At 36.3% G+C, this 27,502-nt stretch overlaps 1 long non-coding RNA gene across 1 annotated transcript in view; it reads right to left on the bottom strand.

Annotated features, from left to right (window-relative positions):
- Window positions 1-422: 422 nt before the first annotated feature.
- LOC134675081 (uncharacterized) overlaps window positions 423-27,502 on the bottom strand; it is a 159,553-nt gene continuing 132,473 nt past the window's right edge. The window contains exon 2 of the long non-coding RNA XR_010099690.1: window positions 423-561. This is a non-coding gene — a long non-coding RNA (uncharacterized LOC134675081). The remainder of the gene's footprint in view (window positions 562-27,502) is intronic.

The raw sequence follows: 27,502 nt of genomic DNA on the forward strand, positions 1-27,502 counted from the left end.
CCGCTGTCTCTAAAACCAAAACGTAACAACAACCTACTTGTTCTCAGGGAAAATGGGTCTTAATGCAACTGGCGGTTACATCATTATTAACGATATTTAAGTACAAATCTGACGATAAACAACATAAGCGCCTATTCAATACATACAAATACAAAATTGTTTTTACCGTTTTATATTAGGTACCGTGTTACCGCAGCCGCGAACGTGTCATATGTTAATTTGAATAAATTAATTAAAAAAGTACACAGTGTTTAGTTAGCAGATTACTTTTAGGCGAAATTTATTAAATAACATTAATGTGGCTTGCAGAAGCATCTGTGTGGAAAATTGAGAAGAGCTTTCAGTAAAGTTGGTTTAGTTATAGAGTAAAAGGCTTTATAAAAATATACAAGTGGCTTTCTGGTTGCTTTTGTAACGAAAGCCGCCAGACTCCGATGGCTCGGGCACGTAGTCCGGATGGGGGAAGATCGCGCAGTCTGGAGGGCGTACTCTGGAGTACCAAGTGGCCGAAGACCGTCTGGACGCCCTAGGTACCGCTGGAGAAACGAAGTGCAGAAATACCTTAGCGAGCTCGGCGCCGTCAGAACACAGGAACGGCTTTGGACAGAGACGGCTTTGGACAGAGTAGCATGGCGTCGGCGGTCTTTGGTATCGGAGGCCAAGATCCACTTCGGGCCGTTGCGCCACATCAGTAAGTAAGTAAAAGTAAGGCTTTCTGGTTGATGCCAGAACAGGTTTAAAAATCATTGAAGATATTATTTATGTCAAATAGCTGTTAGGTTATGCTAAGGATAGATTTAAAAAAATACTATGATGAATAAAAGGAACAACGTGTCCAAAATAGGATATTGAGTTTCAAAATCAGGAGATCGATTTAAAGGTGAAATGTATAATATTCATAGACCTTCTATTAATAATTTCACAAATGCTTTTCAATCCAAAGCTTTGGCTGAATCGTGCCAAATATACCTACACTCAAATCAATTAAAAATGGGTCATCCCGCACGGAGTATTTCAAACAGTATCCCATTTTGATTGCTCTGAAGTGTAAATCGCAAAGACGGCAACTTGGATTAGTCGTGCCGTCTCTATATACTTTATTCACCATCGACCTACTTAAGTCGCCGAACTAAAAGCAAAGTTACAAAATCGATCGCGTTATAAATAGCGACAACCCTACGCCATGTTAATATTTTATCGCCAGGGCTGCGCCAACGAAATAAAAATAGACGCATAAAAAATTCATGCGCTCCGCTGAACGCGATTTTTGCATGTTTCGCGGTGAAAATGTCTGAAATTTAAGCAAAATATCTGGATATTTTAAAATATTCAATGTTAAATTTTGGCCTTTGACATTGTTTTTGAAGATAATGTTGGTTATTCGTGTCTAAGAGTAAAACGACAAATGTTTTTCTTACTGACTGTCTATTTTATTAGGTATGACTTTAAACTCTCGCGCTTTGTACACATATTTAATTACACAAACGGGTCTACCGCGATATGATTGCATGGTAAAAAAAATGCAAATATACCGTGGTAGACCCGTTTGTGTAGTTAAATATGTATTTCATTATGGTCGGTTTTCAGGGTTCCGTAGCCAAAATGACAAAAACAGAATCCTTGAAGTTTCTTCATCTCCGTCTGTTCGTTTGTCTGCGTGTGTCATTAGGTACATGTAAATTTACTCGAAAACTATGTGCTGTGATTTAATGGGAATTTATATAGCTATTAATTAAGGAGTCAAAATAAAATAAATACAATAAAAATCAACGTCTGGCACATCATTCAAGAGATTTTTAACAACTTGAAGCTTTTTACAAGTATTTTAATCAATTTATTTTTCATTAAAATGTAAGGAATCGATTACCACTGTACCTCAATTTCTATTTATTTAGCTATATTTTTTGTACAAAATTCAAAATATGTAATAATCCCAATTAAACGGTATTTAACTTTGTAACGATTGTAAGACTTTTGAATTTTATATTTTCAATGATAAATACAAAAATTTATACAAAAAAAAACAATGTAACTCTCTCATAATTAAATTGCCACAAACCTTGTCTATCGAAATTCAATACAGAATTTGCGGAGTCTGTGATCAGTACAATTTGAATCGAACCTAGTTATCAAAGTTGTCTACTCCAGTTAGTTTTGAAACTTTGATGTTCTGCCAGAAACAAACGCCAATCACCAAGACGATCGTCGAGGTCGCATCAAAACCAATTGAATCCGTATATTATTAAAATCTGAATCAGGTGCACGGATTCCGAGTGAGCATCAAAATCATCATCTTCCTCGCGTTCTCCCGGCATTTTTTCCACGGCTCATGGGACCCTGGGGCCCGCTTTGCAACTAATCCCAAGAATTGGCGTAGGCACTAAGTTTTTACGAATGCGACTGCCTTCCTCCAACCCAGAGCGTAAACTAGGCCTTATTGAGATTAGTCCGGTTTCCTCACGATGTTTTCTTTCACCGAAAAACGACTGGTAAATATCATATATGATATTTCGTGCATAAATTCCGAAAAACTCATTGGTACGAGCCGGGGTTTGAACCCGCGACCTCCGGATTGAAAGTCGCACGCTCTTACCAGCGCTACGGCCGCATCGCACTACCGAGTGAGTATCAAAATGATTATGTAAATTGTATTGCGACAACCCTAACATACTCGTAGCTAGGGTTGACGCTAGCTACAAAATTTTGCTCGCTATCCGCATACACTTCAAGTTGAATATCTTAAGAATTCGCGCGGTTTACTTCCTCTGTTTTTGATCTTGCAAATTCTTAACAATAGTTTTTCTTTAAACTTCGCTTTGTAATACTTAAAAGAAGCAAAGCTTGAATGTTTCCTTTGGAATTAAGCTTGTATTGCAAGTTTTACAAGCTAAAAGCGTTAAATATACATCTTTTGAAAACTTCGAGTTCCCCGTTTTAAATTTTGAAAAGCCAGTGCTTGTATATATAATTTTAAATATGCATAACAAATCTATCTAAATAAAAAAACAACGGGTTGCACTCCGGGAGTGCCGGCAGAAATGAAAACTCAATGACAGCGTCTTACGTCTTACGATCTCGCGAGTTTAACATTTTTTCCCCATCACAAAAAGTGCACAGCGCCGCTAAAGAAGTTTTCACTTCAAAAATAACTCGTTTGCCGAAGTTTTCCGTACTGTATAGAGATCTTCAAAAATGGAGTGGACATGTTTTTAAGAGGTCGCAACGCGTATATAACAGGCATAAGCTGCAGTGACTGCTTTCGTTCCGACGGGCCATATGCTTATTAGCCACTGGTGGTATATGAAAAAACTCGGTTCGGACTCGCCCATCGAGGGTTCTGTACTTTTTAGTATTTGTTGTTATAGCGGCAACAGAAATATATCATCTGTGAAAATTTCAATTGTCTAGCTATCACGGTTCATGAGATACAGCCTGGTGACAGACGGACGGACGGACAGCGGAGTCGTAGTAATAGGGTCCCGTTTTACCCTTTGGGTACGGTACCCTAAAAAAATATTATTCTGTGATAAGGTGAACTCCGATCATTTGTAATGGAGGCTCTACGACGACCTTTAATTTATAGTTCTGCAATAAATATCACTATTACCGCCCCCCGTGCATCGTGGGACCGCTAAATAAACCCTTAACTTAGATTAGGTGGTAAATACCTCCTATTGCCATGAAGGCAGAGTGATGGCAGGTGGATTAAAAGGCTGACGGTTTGGTGGCCGCTTTCCGATGAAAGAAGCGCCTGGCGTCCGTTGGGTGGATGTCATTCGGAAAATTGCGGGGCATTTTTGGATTAGACTAGCCCAGGACCGGGATAAGTGGCGGACACGAAGAGAGGCCTATGCTCAGCAGTGGGCGACTGAAGGCTAGAATGATGATGATGATTGCCTTAATGCTGATGCTGGTGAAAACTTCACAGATTGCTTAGTATAACGGAGTGCTGGCACAGAATAAACAGTAGTACTAGGAATAGAAGGTTCACTCTCTATCAAAACGCGTCTATTACCATAGATATGACCTAAGGTGGCGCAAGCGCGAGCAGGCGTCTGTTCCATAGCAAGGCGACTACCCAATCTGCCGTATTCGAACTTCAAGATATTCATAAGAGACTACACATTACTACTTAGATCCATTCTAGATACGTTTTAGTTTAGATATCAACTAGTTCTCTTTTGCAGCGCAATTCGGGCAACCAATGCCACTTTTACGTTAGATAGAGTAAGATATCTATTAGATGTGAATTGGATCTCTAAGTCATATCCTGTGGAAATCGTTCAAGAGTATCTCCAGAATCGCACAAATGTCAAATTTGACAGGTTAGATCTAAAACATATCGTTATCGTATCTTGGTGATGTCTAAAAGATATCTAATAGATGTCTATTTCAAAATCCGAATCGGGCCCAAGGTCTCAAAAGGAGTGATTGATAAAAAGCATCACACCGTGAGAGCCTGAACAGGACTTCCGGTTGGTGGCCATAAATTTGCCGCGAAAGCCTCCCTGCGGCGCTCTCGGCACGCCCTGTATATGGCTATACATACGTGTATATAGTTATACGTGTATACAGGAGGATAATTTTGGTTGTTCGCTCAACAAGGGCATAGTGAGTTTAGGGAATAAAAGTACGAGTATTTGTACCATAATTATATTCCTTTTAACTCCAGCCGTATTCAAACAATGAGATACGTCAAATGCTAGATATTGAAACAATATGGAACAGATATGTCAGTGTCAAACAAGTGTCAAAATTGACATTTCTTCAAACACAAACGTCACTTTTGACACTTGTTTGACACTGAGATATCTATTCCGTATCGTTTCAATATCTAGTATTTGACGTATCTCATTGTTCGAATATGGCTGTCATTTTTTACGGGTCCATCGAGAATTTATTTTATTACCTTTATTTTTTTACCTTTGTGAGTTAATATGTGTTCAAAACGCGTAAGTTTTAAATATTATATTCCTTTTATTATGTAGCTTTTGAACAGGCTAAGCTAAGCGAACAATAAATAGCGATTACAATTGGTCTGACTATACTTTTTTGCAGTAAATAATTTACATTTCTTTTGGTGAATCATAAGGCCTGGTTCGAACTTTAATGGTTGAAACGTCACTATTGACACTGACATATCCGATCCATATCGTATCTAGAGCTAATTTTTGACGTATATTTAATTAATGTTTCGAAATAGGATAGACTTAACAATTCATTTCAGTTTAAATTTTTACATAAAACACCTGTTTGTAAAAATCAAAGTCGTTTTCCGGTCTCTTAACATGTCGATGGTCCTGGGTTCGAATCCCGGTAAGGGCATTTATTTGTGTAATGAGCACAGATATTTGTTCCTGAGTCAATGATGTTTCCTGTGTATTTAAGTATGTGTATATTATATACTGTTGTCTGAGTACCCACAACACAAGCCTTCTTGAGCTTACCGTGGGACTTACCGCCGTATTCGAACAATGAGATACGTCAAATACTAGATATTGAAACGATATGGATTGGATATGTCAGTGTCAAAAGTGACGTTTTTGTTTGAACAAATGTAAAAAAAACAAATTTTTAACACTTGTTAGACACTGACATATCTAATCCATATCGTTTCCAGATCTAATAATTGACTTGACTTATTTTAAAGTTAGAATCGGGCCGTTAGTCAATTTGTGTAAAAATGTCCTTATAATATTTATTTATTTATTTAACAGTCTCATCTTAATCACCGTAATTGTTCAACATTTTGTTAGTTTTACTACTGAATATTGGTCCGTATGCCGCCATTTATTATATCACCGATACGTGGACAGATAGCAATGATTTATAGTGGATTGCGGTTCCGGCTCGCTGGAGTTGTTACACAATTTGAAAGTTTCATCGAGAGGATGTCACTGTTGTTTGATATGATAGATCGAAGATAGACCGAAGTCTATTCCAATTAACAATTTGTTACGGTTTTGATCTTATTTTGATATGACCTTGATAATCGCTCACGCTGTTTGGTGCATGCGAAATGAAGTTAAAAACGTGCATGAGATGCGCGCCAATCACCAAGATCATCAAGACGGAATCAAAACATTTTTTTTTTATAAGAGTAGACCTCGGGAATGAACGTATGTAGGAAACAAATGAGAAGGATGATGATGACACAAAATATACCCAACAAAATGACACAATATCAATCAACTGGCCGACCACAAATCCCATTAAAACTAATACCCGATAAAATCTATGAAGCGTTTCAATAACAACCGTAACAAAACACTGTATTACAATATCGATTCCAATCGTAATATTATATTGAAATTATTCGGGGTTGTATTAAATTATCAAGATAATTATCTTTGAGGTAATGGAAACAGAATACCGCTGGGGCGCGAGCGAAGGAAGAAGAGAGGGCCAAGATTGGCTCCTTGGGGAATACCTAAGTAATAAAATGTAAAAGGAAAAAAAATCTAGTTTATTTGTGTTGTTAACGCTTAAATTATCTTATAAATAAAAAATGTATAAAATTTGGATAAAGGTGTTTTTTTATAATTATAAACAGCTCTCACTATAAAAATCACCAATTTAATGTAGATCTAGAGATGTCTGATTTACTTAATTTCAAAAGAAACGGTAGTTCTTAAAATATTTTTAAAAGTAAAAAAAAAACTTTGTAGTGACATTTCACGAAAACTGTCAATAAAACTTGACAGATTAATAACTAGCATTGCGACCAATACATTGGATATAAATGTAGGTATTCATTCGGTACAGGGGCATTTTTTCCTTTACACGGCTAAAGTCTTTAACAATTCTGACTGACCATGATAATTGACGATAAAAAATGGGGTTGGTTACTTACTGTCTATGATATTAATTGTATCCTATCACCTCTTTCGCGTATCACCTGTACCCGGAAGTAACTTAAGTTCGCACCAGCCGGCATCGAAGTAAAGTTAATTATACAGTTGTCATCTCACGATTCAAATTACAATATTTTATTGTCACGGTACTTTAAATTAACTTCGGGTTCTGGAACGCCTGCCATCTTTGCTCGTGAAAATACTACAAGGAATATTGAATTTCGGGTATAGTCTTGGGTCGTCCCATTCGTTTTTTGTCAAGTTCTTAAATTAGTCCTATTCTGCTTTGTCACCCATTCTACATTCGTCACTATCGTCGGTGGTCTTTCTCATCTTTAGTGATATTTGTTGTTTGCCTTTTTCTTATTTAGGTTTATTCCGGTATTCGTCATCATCTTCTTTGGGCATGTTCGATGTTAGTCAATTTCTTTTTTTTTTTATTTGCCTGGAATTCTATTTTTACCGCCACTTGAATGTAGCTTTCTTCGTTTACCTAGCGTTATTATGACCTTTGCCAGGGTCCACTTTCCTCCATTCTGCACGATCCTGGGCATCGTCTCGTGTGAGCCCGTTCACGCTCATAATATCTGCTTTCACGACATCGAGCCATCGCTTTTTTGGTGGAACCGTTTGTAGGATTTATTTTTAATCTAACGTGGGTTGATTTTTATTTTATTTTATTTTTTTCTCTTCCCTTCCAGCTTTCCTTTGAAAAAATTCTAAAGGAACAAACGCGAAAACGGAAACACAACTGAATAAGAACAATAATAATATTAGAATTATACCGGGTGTGGCCTGTAATTATGAGCAAAAACTTAAACTGTAGGCTGTATTCCTCATACTGACCAACATTTGTTCAGCGACTTTTAAAAATTACTTGTGGTTTAATTTTTAATACACTTTAAAGTTTATTCTAAGAAGCAATGTATTGCAAATTTTGTTAGGTATATTTAAGGCGTGACAAGCAACGTCAATAACAATGGCAATGGCGTCCATTTGAATATAATATTTATTTTGTATGAAAAATGGGGAGTCTAAATACTTCATAATTATTAAAAGTTGTTGAACGAAAATGTCACCGTTTGAGGAGTACAATCTATGTTTTAATTATTTGCTCGTGTTACAGGCCACACTCGGTATAAATAATAAACAAAAACACGCAGCTGCGTTACTGCTTCGTTGCATTACTGTTTTATGTAACGACTGTCAATAATGAAAAATACTAGTAAGTATATTAAGCTTTGATTTGATTGATTTTTGGGTATAACTTTGCTAGGTATAAACTGAAATAAATGTCATCTACTAATATGGTTCAACCTCCTAACTGGATCATCTCAGGTGATACCAAGCTAGCGAGAGAGACGGCTCTCCCAATCAATACTATTAGAAGTATTAGAACAAATTAAATTATTTTCAGAAAAAAAAATAATTTGTTCTAATACTTCTAATAGAACTTTGCTATCGTCAACAGGATACGTTTGAAGTAAATTAATTATTCAATTGACAATTTAGTATCAAAGTAAACTCCAAAATATTTACCCTAAAACAAGCTAAGGTATTTTTGTAATACTTATCAAATTACTTTCCGTCATTCCCAATGACAATATATAAATATTAATGTAGCGTAAAGCCTTTGATTAAAATTCAATAATAAATTAAGCTGTGGGCTCTGATCAGGTGGGGGGTGGAGGGGGGCGATTGCGATTAATTGTTTATTCGTTAAAAATGGCGGTTGATGAATAAACAAATCATTTTCGTTAGTATAAGATCATGAAAAAAATTTTTTTTTTTTTTAGAAAAACTTATAACATTTAATTAATACAATTTTTTAATTATGCCCGACTAAAAGACACTAGAAGGAACTGTTATAGCGAGTATAATTCGAAGCTAGTAGGTAGGTAAATAATATGTATTTTCACCACACCAACTGGTAAAGGCTCACTTGATTGTTCAAAAATTTATAGCAAAATTGCATTTTATTCATATGTAAAGGCAAAGTAATCAGATTCAAATTTTGAGTTGTTTTCTTATGTTTGCTGGTTGAATTGACTTTTAATTATGGTTTTGAATGATAAATATTTAATGACATTAATCTGATTTGATGTGTTTTTGTTTGATATCTTACAGTTAATTTTTCTTAAGTTTGTGTGGTGAAAAATTTTGTGTTTCACTAGGGGGAAATTTTTTGTTTAACCCTCGTGCTTTGAAACCCTCGCAATCTTGAGCGATTCTATTTTTCGAACGACTTGCTTCGCTCGTGGTTCAATTTTGGAATCTTTCGCTTGCTCGGGTATCAATATTAGCACGAGCGGTTAAACAACAACTTTGCCCCCTTGTAAAATAAATAACTAATTTAAGTTCTTTGTGGATTTTGCTACTGCGTCGTGATATATGAAACCTTTCTGCCCCATTTACTTTGCGACTAGCCGACGCGGTTGAACGCATTCAGCATTTGTCGGGTGAACGAGTTTTCGAGTCAAACTTTATATTTGGAGTCGTGATTATTGTTTATGTACCAATTTTTACAATACCTATTTGAGCAATGAGATAAACGTTTATCAAACAGTTGATAATGTTTTGTCCCTATCCGTCATTTTGACATTGCAGTTTGTTAGAAAGAGCCAAAATTAAAATAAATCTGTAATAGGAATATATTGGTAAGTTTATGATGAATAAGGGCGTGGAAAACACTTAGGTACTTTGAAATAATTAAAAATTCGAAGAATATTTATTCTTTGTAATTTGTTTTCCCTTTTGACTTTTTCTTTAAATGATGCGACACCTGTTTATATTTTCGCAAAATGACATTTTTCCTCAATTCGTAAGCTACTAAAAAGCAATTAATAACACCGTGGTCCAAGCACGAGACAAAATTCTGACAAATTTGCAATAATAAAACAAGTGAAAAAAATCTCATCGAAAATCCACAATGGCGGCCAAAAACAAATCGCCTATTAATCATTTCCATTTGTAATTAATTAATGCCCATTTAAACAATGATAAAGGCATCCATTGTAAAATGTACTTTATTGTTACAGTGTAAAGTACAAAGTGACTTGGCAAGGGTATGTCCTTTCTTTGGAGGGTTCTTCGCTGACGCAACAGAACCTTTTGTTTGCTCGCTGTTTCCTGGATATGAACTCGAGGGCTCTCAAAGTGAAAAGGTTGTAAGTACACATCAAACCCGTATAGCGTAATCCCTTTTGAAGTTTTTAGCGATGTAGGAACCTTTGAGTTTGCGCTTCGGTGACCTCGTACTTTTGTTTTAAACTAATATTTGTTTTAGCGGACGGGTACATGATTACACGCATATATCTGTGAGTAGCGTTTCCCGCGTTTTTGATCTCGTTGTAAGATTTTGAAAAGTGAAAGATTTCGATCTAGATTGTTTTATTCCTAGTTAATTCTAGCATACACCGTATCATAATTTTAGACTTTTGTACATTTAGGAGCTGAATACATTCATTTCTCAATGGTAGGTACACACAATTTGAATATATAAAGTAATGCTTTCATTTAATTTTAAAACGACGTTCTAAAATAACATGAAATTTGACATATTAAAAACGGGTCACTAATATATTTAATATGTCTGTGTCTCACGGAAGTTTTGCTATGAAATTTGACATAAATATTTGAATAACATATAAAAATAATTACGAGTATGTATTTACATGTACAAGTTTTCGTTGCTAAAAATTGTTTACACAGAAAAAATTTGTATTTAAATCAAAACTTTTACTATTATATACTTAACTCTTCGCAAATCTGATAAATTATCTTTCTCACCAAAAGCATGCCTAGCTTCCGGTATAAAAAAAGAACACGCTAAACTAAAAAGTTTTATCTTACCAATGAAAATCTCGAGCAGAATACTTGCGAAGAAAATTAACTCCAACCGTACCTGCAAAAGATGACCTTCATTAGCTTCCTAGTAATTCTTTCTACGTATAAAACAACAGAAGTGACAAAATGCCTTAAAAGTAAGCCCTTTTTGTACTGTTAGTGAAGCACAGTGGGCATCACGCAGCCGTATTGGACAAAACTTTATTTCTTCTCGGACCAACTTTATTTTACCTGCAGACAAATGAAAAACGTAGCTTGTTAAATTTAGCAAAATTAGAAAAGTAAGACTAATGAATTGCAGATTCGTGAAAAAAAAAACCTTGTTTTAGGCGAGTAATTAGTTAGTTTTAATTATGTTAAGTCGTAGTTACATTTGAATACGGCAAGTCTCTAGTTAAACTTTTAATTAAAATCATATTTACCAACAAAGACAATTATGTAGGTATATCAAGTTTACGCGTAAAAAGATAAGGCTTGGGAAATCAATAATCTTACTAGATGGTCAGATCAGAATCAAACACATAATGTGTTTGATTCTGATCTGACCATACCCATACCCAGTACGTAAATTTTATTTAAAACTCTTTAGACTTTTATATCATTCAGTCTATGGAAGAAGAAGAAACAGTTGGATAAGAAAACAAATAATAGAAGATATAAAGTTGTCAAGGCAGTCAGGGCATAATAACGTTGTCATATTCGAATAATTTTTATGTGAAGACACGGTAAAAGCCAGGTCGAGGGTATGATCTTGCACATTATTATGTGCAAAATCACAGATTGATATATGTGACAGGTTCAGCTAATCTTATAAAAATCTCATCTCTATTGCGCTACTACTAACATCTCTAAGATGTGCTTATTTATATGTCTGGAAGATTGGTTAGCAACCTTATTTTATATGCCAAATAAATAAATAAATAAAATAATTATGACGATCCAAGAGAGTCGTGCATAGAACAAAATAATTCAATTAATAACGACAACACCAACATGTTATTGAACAAAAATTATGTAACAAAGTTGTAAGTGTATTCATGAATTTTATCCAGTGTCCTTGGGTGTCCGCTAACATTCCGTGAGGTTGGGACAACAAAACACCAAATTTGCATAACAAGAGAAGCATAAAAAGTAATCGCTCTCGAAACGGAGGGTCCCATGTTTTTAATTATAATTATTTTTAGAGCTAACGGCTAGATTTAATCCGAAAGCATGAGGTTAAGAGGCTGTCAAATGAAGTGAAAAAATATGGAAATACTTATCTTAATGTTATTTAAGTAGGTAACTGTTTCAAAATATAAAAAAACAATAATTTATAAACAGAAAAACTGTGGATCCTCAACCAAATTCCTTTTTCTTTTATCTATATTTTTTCTTAGCTTTCTAGTAGAGCCTGGTAATCTTTTTCTCCATCTTTTACAGTTGAAGGGATGTTTACAAAAACAACATAACTGACTACACTGGTTGACACCTGAAACGATTAACAATGTTCTTAAAAAAGTGTCAACCGCTCTAAGCAGTTAAGTATGTTGTTTTTGTAAACATCCCGACAATTTCATGAAATTAATAAAATGTGTTCTAAGTGAAACATAATAACTAGTTACAACAAACAAACTCCAGCGGTTATCAAAGCAGACGTTGCAATTACGCTAATTAGGTAAACTACCAGACGATATTACAAAATTGTACAAATGAAGACTCGACTTAAAATATAATAACGGTTCTAAAAAATTACTTGCTAGAATTCAGAAATTGAAAGTTATAAAATTTAAGTGAAATGTATAAGTTTCAAAAATAAAGGTTTTATTACTTGATCATTGAATTGATTAATTTCAGTTAGTTACAATAAACTATCGATATACCTAATAGTACTTAAAATATTCAAACTAAAATCATTTATTATACGACAATTATGACATGTAATTTGCAAATAAATGGCTGGCCTCTTATTTTTTTGATGGCATAAGAAACCAACGAGTAGACGAATAGCCTGATGGTAAGCGATAACCGTCGCCCATGGGCACACGGCACACGCAACACCAGAGGGGTTGTAAGTGCGTTGCAAGCCTTTGAGATGGGAGTACGATCGTTTCTTGAAGGTTTTGTACAGTGTATTATGTAGTAAGTAGGTATTTTTGTTGAGAAAGGAAGTCTGAAGATCGCGACCATTGGAGGAAGACCCTGGGTGAAGGGGTAGTACACACGATGAAGCGTGGTTTAACCTTCTTCACACTAGGCAAGAACTGAGACACCAGCGTGGCTCTCACCTTCGTCACCGGGCAGCGGGCACGGCGAGCCAGCTATACGGTGGCGACTGCCGCTCTCGCATTGGTCTTAATACTCATTTGCGGAAGTGCTGCAATCTTATGGACGCCGTTTGAACTATTTTTATTGATGTATAGGCCAATGATGATGATGAGGTATTTTTCTATAAACATCCCAGGAATTTCCATATATTAGCTATACAAAATAAGCATTCGCATGCCATCCTATTTCCTACATTTTGCCATTAAAGCGAATGATAATATTCCCTTCATTAATATAAACGTTAACGTCACGACACCAATCGCGTAGCTTACAATACCAAATGAAGTTCGATTTCCACCAAACTGAGGTAATTCAAACACAAAACGGAAATTCGTATTGCACTTTAAGAGCTGTCGTAATAAATCAATAGTGTTGAAACCTCGCACCGGAATATACCGGTTTATACCGGTTCGAAGCGGTTAAATGCTTGTAACTGTGAAACGCTTTCGGTGTTGAATGCAATATGTCCGCGATTAAATGTTAAATGAAATAATGACCTGATTGTAGTTAATTTATGTTGAGTAATAAATGTTGCAGCTGTTCGGGAAATTGTGAATTGAAATGTATTTTGGGTGCTACAAACAGATGTAATTAAATATGTGGTATTTTTTGATACTGATCTTAAATTTAACTTTCTTTTTAATAGTTATGCAATCTCACATAAAGTGGTAGGTACCTAGTAAGATTACCAATTCTCGGTAAAATATTGATTTTGGCACGTCATGATTTTACTACGAAGTTTTGACAATATTATATGGATGACGAGACCCGAGAGTATTTCATTGAAAGCTCTCGTCATCTACGATTAAAGGTTCTGATGTGCTGCCGATATTAAGATACGCCCACAATTCCCGACAAGTATATCTATATACTCAAGAAAAACAAACATTACAATGCAGTTTTTGTTTAAATAATCACGTTAAACAGCGTCAACCGTTCATTATGCGTTATAAGTAATACATATTAGTAAAAATATTTAATTTTAGTAAATGCAAATATTGCAAGTATTTCTGTTAATAACAAGCTTTCACTCAATCACCAAACGCTAAACCAATAACCAATCGAAAATACGCCTCCAAAAAACTCATCAGCACATTTCATTCACCCGCCAACATAACATTCGCAAGAACAAATTTAATCTTGAACAAAGTACAGTCAGCAGCAGAAGTTGCTAAGCGGGCGAATGTTCAAAATTACGCTGACACGCTCTTGTTCTCTTAACTATAAAGTCGCGTCAAGATAATTTTGAACACCTTGCCCACTTAGCAACTTCTGCTGCTGACTGTACGGTCAAGAACGCGATTGAAAACGGCGTGTGAGATCAGGAACGTAACCGAATTATTTCCAGTAGCAGCGAGATATTGAATCTCGATCATTAGTGGCGCTTTGTCCAGGGTAGCGCGAAAAGCTCCACTGTGCATTTTGGCTGACAGGCCAATTCGAGTTTTAGGTTCGATGTGTTTCTAATATGATATTGATCTATCAGTGTAACATAAAAGTAACGTTTTTGGTTGAAGAAATGTCATTTTTTAAGCTGACAGATCAGTAGGTATCATATTGGTAACAGATCTAATAACTAAAACGTCTAAAACTAGAACTGGCCTGACTGAATCCCGGTCAGATCATTAGTGCCGCTTTGTCCAGGGTAACGCAAAAAGCTCCACTCCACATTTTGGCTAACAGGCCAATTCAAGTTTTAGGTTCGATGTGTTTCTGATATGATACTGGTTAGTGTCAAAAGTAATGTGTTTGGTTGAAGAAACGTCGCTTTTGACACTGACACATCAGTATCATATCATATCATATTGGTAACAGATCCAATAACTAAAACGTCTAAAACTAGAATTGGCCTGACTGAATCCCGATCGGATCATTAGCGCCGCTTTGTCCAGGGTAGCGCGAAAAGCTCCCCTGTGCATTTTGGCTTACAGGCCAATTCAAGTTTTAAGTTCGATTTGCTTCCGATGTGATACCGATCTTTTTTTTTTTTTATTATTATGAATGGGCTTACTCATGGCCACAGACTAGCCGAGGCGTAGACGTGGCCTACGATGGAGCGAGCTCGCCCAAAACACTCAACACACAAAACAAAAGTGACGTTTTTACTTGTAGAAATGGCCTTTTTGACGCTGACATATCAGTATCGTCAGGCCAATTCGAGTTCCAGTTTTTCTAACTGTTTCTGTTATTATTTGATCGGTCTGTGTCAAAAGTGACGTTTGCTTGAACACATATCGCATTTTACTGACATATCAGTATCGTATCGGAAGATCGAATAACTAAAACTCGGATTGGCCTGTGAGCGTTTTAAGATATTCTCAGATTTCAAATTTTAGAGATTAACGCTTCTGTCTCCGGGGAAACATGAGCTTGATGGGCATATTAATTATCCGCGATGAATAAAAAAGGGAACGCAATGTAATTAAAATAATTGTAGGTAATTATGAATAAATATTTTAAAACGTATTAGCATAGCAATACAGCGGGGGAAGGGCAAAGCATCCTAGGCACCATGCCACAGGGGACGCATTTTGTATTTTAGTTTTGTTTTATTTTAGTTTTAGTTTACTAGATAAGTTCGTTTTATAATACCTATCACAAATGTATTATTAAATAAAAACCCAAGCAATATACTTATTTTAAAATACCTATTTTATTATTTATACCTACCTACATTATAACAAAATAGGATTTATTTTTGCACTTTCAGAAAATATGAAAACTTTTTTTTAAATTTAATTTATTGCTAATAAACAAAAAACACTTAAAACTACTACAAAACTTCGCCAAACTGCGAAACAGTTTGTTGGCGAATGAAATACACCCAATTATACCTAAATATTTATACCTAACTTACCTTTTAACTTGCTATAAACTGATATACCTAGATATTAAAATTAATGATGGACCCATGGAATTAAAATTATATTGTCGTATTCGAACTTCAAGATATTCACAAGAGACGATACGTACTACATCCATTCTAGATACGTTATAGTTAAGATATCAACTAGTTCTCTTTTGCAGCGCAATTCTGGCAAACAATGTCATATTTACGTTAGATAGAGTAAGATAATTATCTATTAGATGGGAATTGGATCTCTAAGTCATATCCCGTGGAAATCGTTCAAGAGTATCTCCAGAATCGCGCAAATGTCAAATTTGACAGGTTAGATCTTAAACATATAGTTATCGTATCTTGGTGATGTCTAAAACATATCTAATAGATGTTTATTTCAAAATCCGAATCGGGCCCATAGTCAAAACATCAGCTCAAAAGAAACTTTTCAAATATAAAACATTACAGACTCATTACGCCAAAAAAAAACTAATTGAACTAAATCCAGACCAATTTTCAACAAACAATTCAAATGTTTCGCCTAAAACTTTAGTAATTAGGAAAAAAGTCCCTGGAATTCTATCGATATTCTTGTCTCGTTCTGGCCCCTTTTAAGACACGAGAGTGAAAAGGACAGCTTCATTAGATTAAAGGAGTTGCCACTAATTGGAGCGAGTAGATTAGAAAGAATTAGGGGTATTGGAATTCAGCGCAAATCCCGATGATTAAACGAGATTGAGGCTGATTCTGCTATAAGAATTTGATATAGTTTTCATCATGTGATACGACCTAGAGTCGCTGCACTGACTGAGACGAAGACACATGTTGATTTTTATAAATATAAAAAAATTGAAAAAGAGCAATCTATCATTAAAAAAAATATGGAAATTAAAAAAAATGCTAACCTCAAAGTTTCAAAATTTAAGCTTTTTTAACTTTACTTCCAAAGTGTAAAAAGAGGTTAATGTTAAATTGTATCCTCACAGAAATTTTCTTGTTTTACATACCTATACCTGCCTATCTTCTTCTGACCGAATCCGAGTTCTCGATTTTCGTAGAGGAAAACCGAGGAAAAGGTCCACTCAGTCCATCTACTGTGTGAGAGATGATATGAAACGAACGCAAGTGAATGATGAGATGACGGGCGAGAGAGAGGTATGTAAGAAAAAGACATGCTGCGCCGACCCCAAGTGAATGGGATAAGGGCAAGCGAATGATGATGATGACCTACCTACCTTCATCTTGGCTTCGTGATACGGTAGGTAACGTTTAGTGAGGGACGTATGTTATATACAAATGTCAGACTTTAAATGTCATTCTGAATTTTGTATTTGAATGGCAAGTATGTTGCTGCTGCGCACCAAAGGATAAAAACCGGCCAAGTGCGAGTCGGACTCGCTTTTCAAGGGTTCCGTACATTACTAAATTTTTAACAATATATTTTTTATATATGTGAAACGCGAGTGAATTCCCTTTAAAAAAACCCGTAGGGGTCGGATCAAACACTAAGTAATTGGTTCGACTCACGCTTGACTATATATTTCTAATAGGCTTTCCTGTCATCTACAGATAAAGACCTATTTTATGTATTTTTTTCAAAATTTTAGACCTCGTAGTTTCGGCGATAAAGGGGGGGGGGGGAATGGTCATATTTTGCCTATTTTCGTGAATTACTTCTAAACTGTATATTCTAAAATTATAAAAAAAATATGTTTGACATTCTCATATTGAGCTCTTTCATTTAATATGTAACACGATATAAATCGAAAAACTTTATTTTTTGATTTCTCATTTACCCCCCAAAAGTGGCCCCCATGTTTAAAATTCATTTGTTTACGTTACATGTCCGTCTTTGGGTCACAAACTTACATATGTGTACCAAATTTCAACTTAATTGGTCCAGTAGTTTCGGAGAAAATAGGCTGTGACAGACGGACAGACAGACAGACAGACGCACGAGTGATCCTATAAGGGTTCCGTTTTTTTTCCTTTTGAGGTACGGAACCCTAAAAATTAACCGAATTGACTGATACCATTAAAAAAACGTCACCTAGCCTATTAGCGTGAGCATGCATCGCTGATTTTTGCTCACGAAATGCAATCAGGCGGTCTAGCATAAGTTGCGTTCTCGCGCGCGAATCTTTACTTGAAGTCTCGCCAGATGTATATATATAGTCGCGCGCGAGAACGGAACTCATGCTAGACCGACAGGATTAGTCTCATGAGACATCTCGCGTGAGTTGCTCGATGACATGATCGTGTCAATTTAGTATCAAAACCTTTTCAAATTGTTTCAACAGAATTGGCTTCGTTTACTTGACAATTATTTAGCAATTTGTATTTAGCAAGTGAATAAAAGTGATTTTAATCATCTACACAAACTTCGGAGACAGAAAAAGTTGCCAACAGCCCGTGAAAGCACCATTGATTTGAGTAATTTATTTTGATTGGGTAAAAGTTTTTTTTTGAGATTAAGTAAAAAGGGTTTTTCAAACAGAGTGGAAACGTCGATAAATAAAGGTAGTAAAATAAATTCGCTATCGCGAATTCGCGGTCGCGGTCTATCGACTCCCCCCTATAAATGTTAAGGTGGCCACTGACGAGCCGTCCAACAGTCCAAATAGCGTGGCTGCAATCCAAATTCGGTCCGTGAATATCAAAAACGTACAATGTTTAATATTAGGATGCCGTCCATTTGGATGAATGCATTGTAAAGGCATCCATTTGGAAGGCTCGTCAGTGGCCTGCTTTAGTTCACATTTGTATTAATAAAAAGACAAGAAGAAACCGAGGCGGTTACAGATGGGAAGGATTCATTCCTATCTGTCCCCGCCGGCCACGGAATTGGGATTAAATCCTTCCCATTTGTGCCCAGCAGGGACACTTTTGAGGTCCGGAACTCTAAAAACAACAAAAACACCCATGTGTCGTTACTTCTTAAATAGAAAATCTAACATCCAAACTTTAACATTTAAATAAGTAAAGTAATACCCGAAAATAAAAAAGTTGATCGAGCACTATACAAAACAACCTCCAATAGAAGTGACAAGCGCAAAAAAATGTTCCACACATTTTATCTCTGCAAGTTTGTAAGAGACAATATTTCAATCACAGTTTATGACCGCAGGATCCGCAATATGCTGCACAGTGGTCTGCGTGGCGCGATATTGGACAAAGTTGCTCGACGAAAAGTTTTTCCAAATAGCGTGGCTGCGCGGAGCAAAATATGGAAAAAAATACAAATAGGTTGGGAACAAGGTAGTTCTACAAAAACTGCGTTGCTGGGTATGAAAAATGTTTTGAACCACGAGGATATTTGAAAATTTTACGTTCAATAAAAATAGTTAATAGTAGTCTTGTATTAGCCATTTTATAGACACTTGTTAGGAATATATTACTTACGCATACGTAGTTAAATGTTCGGTAAATGTATTTTATTTATTTTTCATCACACTCGCTCAGTAAATGTGGAATTGCACGCAGGTTTAGCGGGAGTTATAGAAAAAGCGTTCTCCCTAGGGAGTTATGAAGTTTCTAGTGCCATAATTAACAGTTTTTTGTCTTCATACTTAATTTTTGTACCGCAAGTGTGATGAAAAACATTGTGTGTAACTCGGGGCGTAATAATATTGCAAACTTGTGTCTATAAATCGCTCCGGCAAGCCGTCGCGATTTAACTTACTCTCGTTTGCAATATTCAACTTACGCCCCACGTTGCACAATGTATCATAATTGTACAAACAGCAACACTCGTAACTGTACATTATTGGACCTTATTACAAAAGGCATAAGGTCCATCGACGTACAGTTAACAGTGTGAATACGGCATAAATAATTCTCAAATAAATTAAAAATACATCGTGTATATCACAAATTGATATCCGAAGTTCTCAGCCAATGACCAGCGCCAGAATCGAAGGATTTTGAAAAATAAAACATGCTATAATCGTAATGAAAAAAAAAAACATGGAAACTCTTTTCTTTTGAATGCGTTCGTTCATATTTTGTCATTTTCACCTCTTTTACAAACAATAAAATTTAACCAAGCTCATAATCAAAGCTGTAACTAACACAAAGACATCGTAAAACTCACCGGTGTAAAAGTCCAGCGGGCTAATTCTTGTCCAAACACACTGCAAATTGTCAAAGCAATGTTTTATTACCGCTTTGTGCCCACTGTGCACTTCGCACAGTGGGCCAGCGGGCGAAACAAGCGGGTTTTATTCCCTCGTTTTGCTCCCTGCTTTGCATACTGTGTACGGGCATATAATTTGCGCTTTGCGTTGATTGAAGGTGTGTGGTTTTTGTGCGCTTTTTCAGGCTTTTAACTGGACGTGAATGGGACTAGGGGCCCGATTCGAATTTTGAAATAGACATCTATTAGATATCTTTTAGACGTTACCAATATACGATAACGATATGTTTAAGATCTAACCTGTCAAATTTGATGTTAGCGCGATTCTGGAGATACTCTTTAACGATTTCCACAGGATATGACTTAGAGATCCAATTCAAATCTAATAGATATCTTACTCTATCTAACGTAAAAGTGACATTAGTTGCCCGAATTGCGCTGCAAAACAGAACTAGTTGATATCTAAACTATAACGTATCTAGAATGGATCTAGAACGTGTCGTCTCTTGTGAATATCTTGAAGTTCGAATACGGCAGTATGCTTGCTTATTTAGCTTATTTGTTAGAGCGCTGGTGGTCTAGCATTAATTCATACTGAAGGTCACTGGTAGAAACCAAGGCTCGTACCAAAGAGTTTTTCGGAACTTATGTACGAAATATCATTTGGTATTTACCAGTCACTTTTCGGTGAAGGAAAACATCGTGAGGAAACCGGACTCTAATAAGGCTTAGTTTCCCCTCTGGGTTAGAAGGTCAGATGGCAATTGCTTTCGTAAGTAATTGCTTTTTTTGTCGTTCGTGTGCATTCTTGGGATTAGTTTTCAAGCGGACACTAGTATTCCATGAGCCGTGGCAAAAATTTCGGGATAGCGTTAGGAATATGTCGATTTTTTTATGGGATGTCGATTTAGCTTCTTTGTTAGCATAATGTCAGATAAATAGGTATTGCATTTTTTTTTTACTAACGTGAGTCCGAAATAACTTTAAAACTACAACCACATAAAATAAATTTTAACGAAATATTATTATGAATGGGAAAAATATATGGTTTGCAGTATCCTAAAATAAATATGATTATACCAAGTATTTTTATAGCATAATTGCTAAAGTACAGGTTATGCGCCACTATAAGAGACTACGCTAATATACACAATGTGTACGTCATGTGTAATACAACACATAAATCTTTCCCTGCCTCTTTTCAAAATAAATAGAAGACTGCTGTTGTATAAAATAGGCATTATTAATATTATACTACATAATAGATGTATTATAATATCCCCATTATTGACTAAATACAAGTTTTCTGATTGACCCAATGGTTGACTGGTAGAGAATGCCTTAAGGTATTAAGTCCGCCATTTGTACATTTTGTTATCGTGCAATAAAGTTTAAATAAATAAATAAGTAAATAAATACATTAAGTACAGGAACACATCTTTAACCCAGTTTACCATTGACCCAGGCCATTCAGAACTCTCATAACTCAAAACCGCTGTAAAGCCCCAACCCACATAACTTACTCGTTTCACACGCGTCCAAAAAGGCATAAGCGCCATCATTTTCCGAGTAAATTATCAGCTTTTGGTGAATCACGGCTGAATGGTCTTGGTTATTCCCATATCTTGCTATCTGTTTGCCTCAAGACCATCCAGTATAAGAGTCAAACACAGGAAAAGGTCACTTCTGTGGACAATACTGTTGGTAAGTCTGACCAAACAGAACCCTGAGGGTTAAATATGTAGGTCTTATAACAACTTCTATTATGTGGCCAACCACAATCGCGAAAAAAAATTTGCTGTTCCAAAGGAAATATTATAACCAATAATATAATTCACGGAAAAGTATGAGACGGCAGATCAGTGCATGTGAAATGATGTGAAAGTCGAGCGTGAGATAAGTTTAAGGGGCCCACTGATTAACAGTCCACCGGACGGTATCGGCCTGTCAGTTGTTCGGAACTGTCAAAATTTTGTTCTAACTGACAGGCCGATACCGTCCGGTGGACTGTTAATCAGTGGGCCCCTTAAGTGCGTGTGTGGGACAAGGTTGCGTACTACAAGGTCTACAAGAGCTCTGCTCAGCAGCGTTGGGCGATAAAGGGCTGATATGATGATGATGAGATGAGTCATATGAAATTCAGTTCAAACTTATGACAAGACTTTAAATTAGAATAGTTTTTTTGTTATTAATATGTATTATTATTTCTCCACTACCTAAAGATTGTCTGGAAGAGATCGCTCTTTAGGGATAAGACCGCTTTTTGTTGCCTCTGTCTTCATGTATTATGTATGTCTCTCTGTAAATGTTTTATTGAGGTTGTGCAATAAAGAGAATTTGTATTGTATAAATTGTATTGTCCTCGTAAGTTCGGCAAGCAATCGTAATAAACCAGTTTCTCTTGATTTACTGGATCGATGTCCGCTCCGCTTGTAAATGATGATGGAAACTTTTGTCCTTTATTAACCGCACTGGGAATTGAAAACGTTCCAAGTTCGGTTCTTGGGAAGTTCGCTCGTTAGGGACGGACAGAGCGAATTCGCTTTTGTGTGAATGTTGACGTGAACCATATTAAAGATTAAACGGGTAACTTTTCTGTCATCGTCACTTATTGTAAATTGCTTTTGAATGTTCAAATACTTTTGCTACTGAGTTACTGAGGGGGAGTTTTTAAGAACAAGTTTGGCCTGGCCAGCCACATAAGAGCTCATAAGAGGAAAAACCCTTGATTGCTGAGGTCGCGGTCATCGAAATCGATGTGGAGGACTATCACGCGTATTCGGGAAACGAGATAATCACAAGATCTAGAAACGATATAGAGATCAACTAGATTTACATTAGATATCGACTAGATGTGACTTGGATATCTAAGTCATAACTTGTCGAAATCGTTCAAGAGGACCTCCAGAATCGCGGTAACGTCAAATTTGACATATCTATCTTACAAATATCTTTAAATTATCCATATCGTAACTTGTTGAGGTCTAGTAGAGATCTAATTCATTTTCGGAATCGAGCCATTTTCGATATATATATATATATATATACTGAAGGGGCCCACAGATTACCAGCAGTTCGCTAGATGATATCGGCCTGTCAGTTAAACGTAAAATTTGACAGCTCCGAACAACTGACAGGCTGATTAAATCGTCCAGCGAACTGGTAATCTATGGGCCCCTTTAAAAGGATATCGCATTTTGCTCGCTTTCTTTTGCGCCTGGGGTCCGATTAAGAACTAATCCTAAGAATTGACACTAGTTTTTAGTAGGCACTAGTTTTTATGAAGACAACTGCTAGGTATCATCCCTGGATATTAACACTATGAAGAATATTTCAACACACTTTCAGCTCTAACTCCCGAAGGAGTTATAGTTTTTTTTTTCGCAATCCATAACTCGCGCGGGAAAAATATATGTCTTTGTCCTTCAGTACACCTGCATGAAATAAGGTTCTTTTTCGAGCAAGTGTGATGAAAAGGTTCATAATTATGTATGCGTACCTACTTTACCCAGTGACCTATAAAAGTGATTGTCTCACCAACTCAGCGCCATGTTTATGCTAATCTTATAATCCTGCCTCGTATTACTGGCGTAGAAAAGGTGTGGCCAAACGAGGTTGTTGTGGAGTTTGCTTTAGTGAAATTGGTATGAAAGTGAGCTGGCCCCTATTTCACCACGGTGACAGGTGTGACAATGCGACAAATCTGACTGTTGCTGACGTCATAGGCATCCATGGGCTACGGTTAGCGCTTACCATCGGGCGGACCTTATTCCTGTTTGTCACCATCATTGTATTGTTTAAAAAACTTTATTATATCGGCAAAAAACAGGTATTTCTTTTGCGATGTTTATGATGATAATGATGATAATTGTCATTAGCTGGCTATATAGTGGAGTTTTTTTATTTTTATTAACATGTTGGTGGCAAACAAGCACACCGCCCGATTGATGTTAAGCGGTTACCGTATTAGCCTATGGAGGCCTGTGACGTCAGTAACAGTGATGTCGACAATTGTCGCACCTGTCACGGTGGTGAAATAGCGGCCTGTAGCCGTACAATGAGTTGACACTTTGACGTTTACTTTAGCGATTGCGTAAACTCGATCGCAGTCCAACGCTCGCTCGCACTGATGTATTGGTGTGAATGCGATAGAACTACAAAACCTCGTGGTTGCCGTACTGTAGTTTCAAAAGGAGAGAATTTTTAGCCTATTGAACTTAATAAGAAATGGTCTTGTATTAAATATATGTGGGTGAACTACACGCAAAAACAGTACAGTGCCCTGCGCGTACAGTATAATAATGCGTTTAGGGTGCTGATGGGGCTCCCTCGCTACTGCAGCGCGTCAACAATGTTTGCGGAGGCGCGCGTGGATAGTTTTGCTGCCATTATGCGCAAAAGAGCCACTTCATTGTTATGCAGAGTGAGGAACAGCACCAACAGCATCCTAGCCATGTATGCAGATAGGTTTGATGGGGCCTACCTGAACCACTGTGGTGCACTCCACATGTGCTTAAATTAAATTAATTAATTATATTATTATGTAAATATATATGTAATAGATAGTTACTCAATAAGTTGTGTGTGTATACCTACTAACATTAGTTGTAAGATTAAAATGTGTCACTAACGAAATTGATCCTTTGTTGGTCTGAAATAAATCTAATTTAATTTAATTTAATTTAATAAGGCTTGGCTAGTTTTTAGAGTTCCGTACCCAAAGGATAAAAACGGGACCCTATTACTAAGACTCCGCTGTCCGTCTGTCCGTCCGTCCGTTCGTCTATCTGTCACCAGGCTGTCCGTCCGTCTATTCGTCTGTCTATCTGTCTATCACCAAGGCTAGCAGCTAGGCAGTTGAAATTTTCACAGATGATGTATTTCTGTTGCCGCTATAACAACAAATAGGTACTAAAAACAGAATTTAATATATATTTAAGTGGGGCTCCCATACAACAAACGTGATTTTATTGCCTTTTTTTGCGTAATGGTACGGAACCGTTCGTGAGCCAGTCCGATTCGCACTAAGTGCCAAGTCTTGGCCGGTTTTTTTATATTTTATAACATTGATAAAATGTTCTTGATTTAAAAAAAAACACTAACAAATATTGTGCACATACTATTGACTATCAATAGCTATAATATATTGGACACACTATAAACTCAATGTAACGTAATACCCGAGCAACTAAAACACACTGAAAAGCTTTTACGTACAATATTGATATAAGTGAAATGTTTGGGAGGAATATATTAAAAATTCTTGTTTGTTCAAAGAATGTCGGGCTTTTGAATATTAAATTTGATTTGATACGATCGGGATTGTCTGGCGTTTATTTTGGATAAAATTGTTTGTACAGTGCCTAATACAATTTAAAAGGAATCGTGAGATAGCATTACGTACAGTCAGCTCTAGAGAGAGGTGACCAAACCGTACAAAAAAATATCAATCTTTAGAAGTACCGTATCCGTCTCTAAGGGTAACATTCCATTTCTAACCGCAGCTGCACTACTGGTACTGAAAGCGTCGCTGTTACTGTCAATTTCCATAGTAAAATGAACAGTAGTGCAGCTGCAGTTGGAAATGGACTGTCACCTTAAATTTAAACATTACACATATTAAACATAACACATATTTGTATCATGGTCACACAAATCTAGCCGCCGCCATAAAGATAACAAATGAGAAAATTGGTTTTTAACGTATGTTTATTATTTAAATGTTTTATTTCGTATGTCAGTGTCAAATGTGACGTATCTTCAAACCAGAACGTTACTTTTCACACTGATACATCTAATCCATATCGTTCCTAGATCTATTAATTGACGTATCTTAAAGTTCCAATCGGGTCGTAACTCACAGGCTTATTCGGATTTCGAGATAACCACAAGATCTAGAGACGATTTAGAGATCAGCTAGATCTACATTACATATCGACTAGATGTGACTTGGATATCTAAGTCATAACTTGTCGAAATCGTTCAAGAGGACCTGCCGGCGTATTATGGATGGCTTTATCCATCTTTATCCATGTGATAAAATATCTGTCACTTCTTAACACCGTGGGATAGAAAGTGACAGATACCGTTTTATCACGCTGTCACGTAGACAAGAACGGCCATCATATCCGTAAAGGAGGACCTCCAGAATCGCGGAAACGTAAAATTTGACATATCTATCTTACAAATATCTTTAAATTATCCATATCGTAACTTATTATTGAAGTCTAGAAGAAATATAATTCATTTTCCGAATCGAGCCGTCAGATTATTCAAACAAAATTACGTAGATATTGATACCTTCCTTGTTTCATTTGCAGTTAAATTATAAACTTCCCGAGCTGCGACAAGATTGAAAATTAACTGTTAGATTCAATCTGCTACCACATACGGTTATCAATGCAGACAATTATGTTCGTTGTAAGTAATTTCATTTATATCTAATAAATTTGGTATATACCTTTAAACGAGCAATTCTTGTATGTGTATAAGTATATTTTATACAGCTCGGGAATCTTGGCAACGGCTCTAAAGCCGGATACTCATTAGCGAGCCGTAACCGTTGCATGTACTGAAACCAAAAAAACATAGTTTGTACGTGGTTCGCAGGTTTGCGCAAAATGCGCTCTGTAATGAGTACCCGGGTTGACGATTTCCAAAAAACTTGCTATACCGGTTTCCGGGGCAAAAAATCGATCTCATCATCATCATCATCTCAGCCATAAGACGTCCACTGCTGAACATAGGCCTCCCCCTTATGGGGGGTGAATGCCATAATCGCCACGCTTGGCAGGCGGGTTGGCGATCGTAGTTGAGTACACCGAATTTGAGGGACGCTGCTGCCCGTCCACCGGTGGTCTTGGACGTAGTTTAAGGACATACCCGGGTCCAGGACATACCCGAAAAATCGATCTAGCTAGGTATTATCTCTGTGAAAACGCATTTTTGAGTTTTTATGTCTTTTCCGAGCAAAGCCCGATCTCCCAGATGAAAGAAACAATTATTATGAACTCTTACATTTAAATTTAATTTTAATATCGATCTTTTGTAGGCCCTCTGGGTGGGTTCTGGGCTCTTCCAGCTGTTCCCATCTGACTTTGTTTAGTGCTACTCTATGCTTTACCATTCCTTGCCTGCAGTGGCAACTAAGTATTTCATCCTCCTGGCTTATATATATCCTCTATATCTGGAGGTCAATAAATACACATACAAAAATTAAACTCAGCTATTTTCGACTGTTTTTGATGTAATTTTTTAACCCGTTATTTCAATTATGTAAATTACTATTTATTCTTAAGATAGTTAAAATTGTATTATGTTTTTTTCCTTCCACATTGTGATTTTTGAAAAATGAAGTAGCAGGACTACCTGTCACAGGTAGATATTATACTTATTAGGGAGTCCCAATTAACCAAAATGTCACTTGTAATGTAATGTCAAAGAAATAAACTATTTAACATTTAAATTTTTTCACTATTAAATAAAAGAAGACAGTCAAGCTTTTGCATTACAATGTTCTCT

Source organism: Cydia fagiglandana, chromosome 21, assembly GCF_963556715.1.
Source record: "Cydia fagiglandana chromosome 21, ilCydFagi1.1, whole genome shotgun sequence".
Taxonomy (NCBI): Eukaryota; Metazoa; Arthropoda; class Insecta; order Lepidoptera; family Tortricidae; genus Cydia; species Cydia fagiglandana.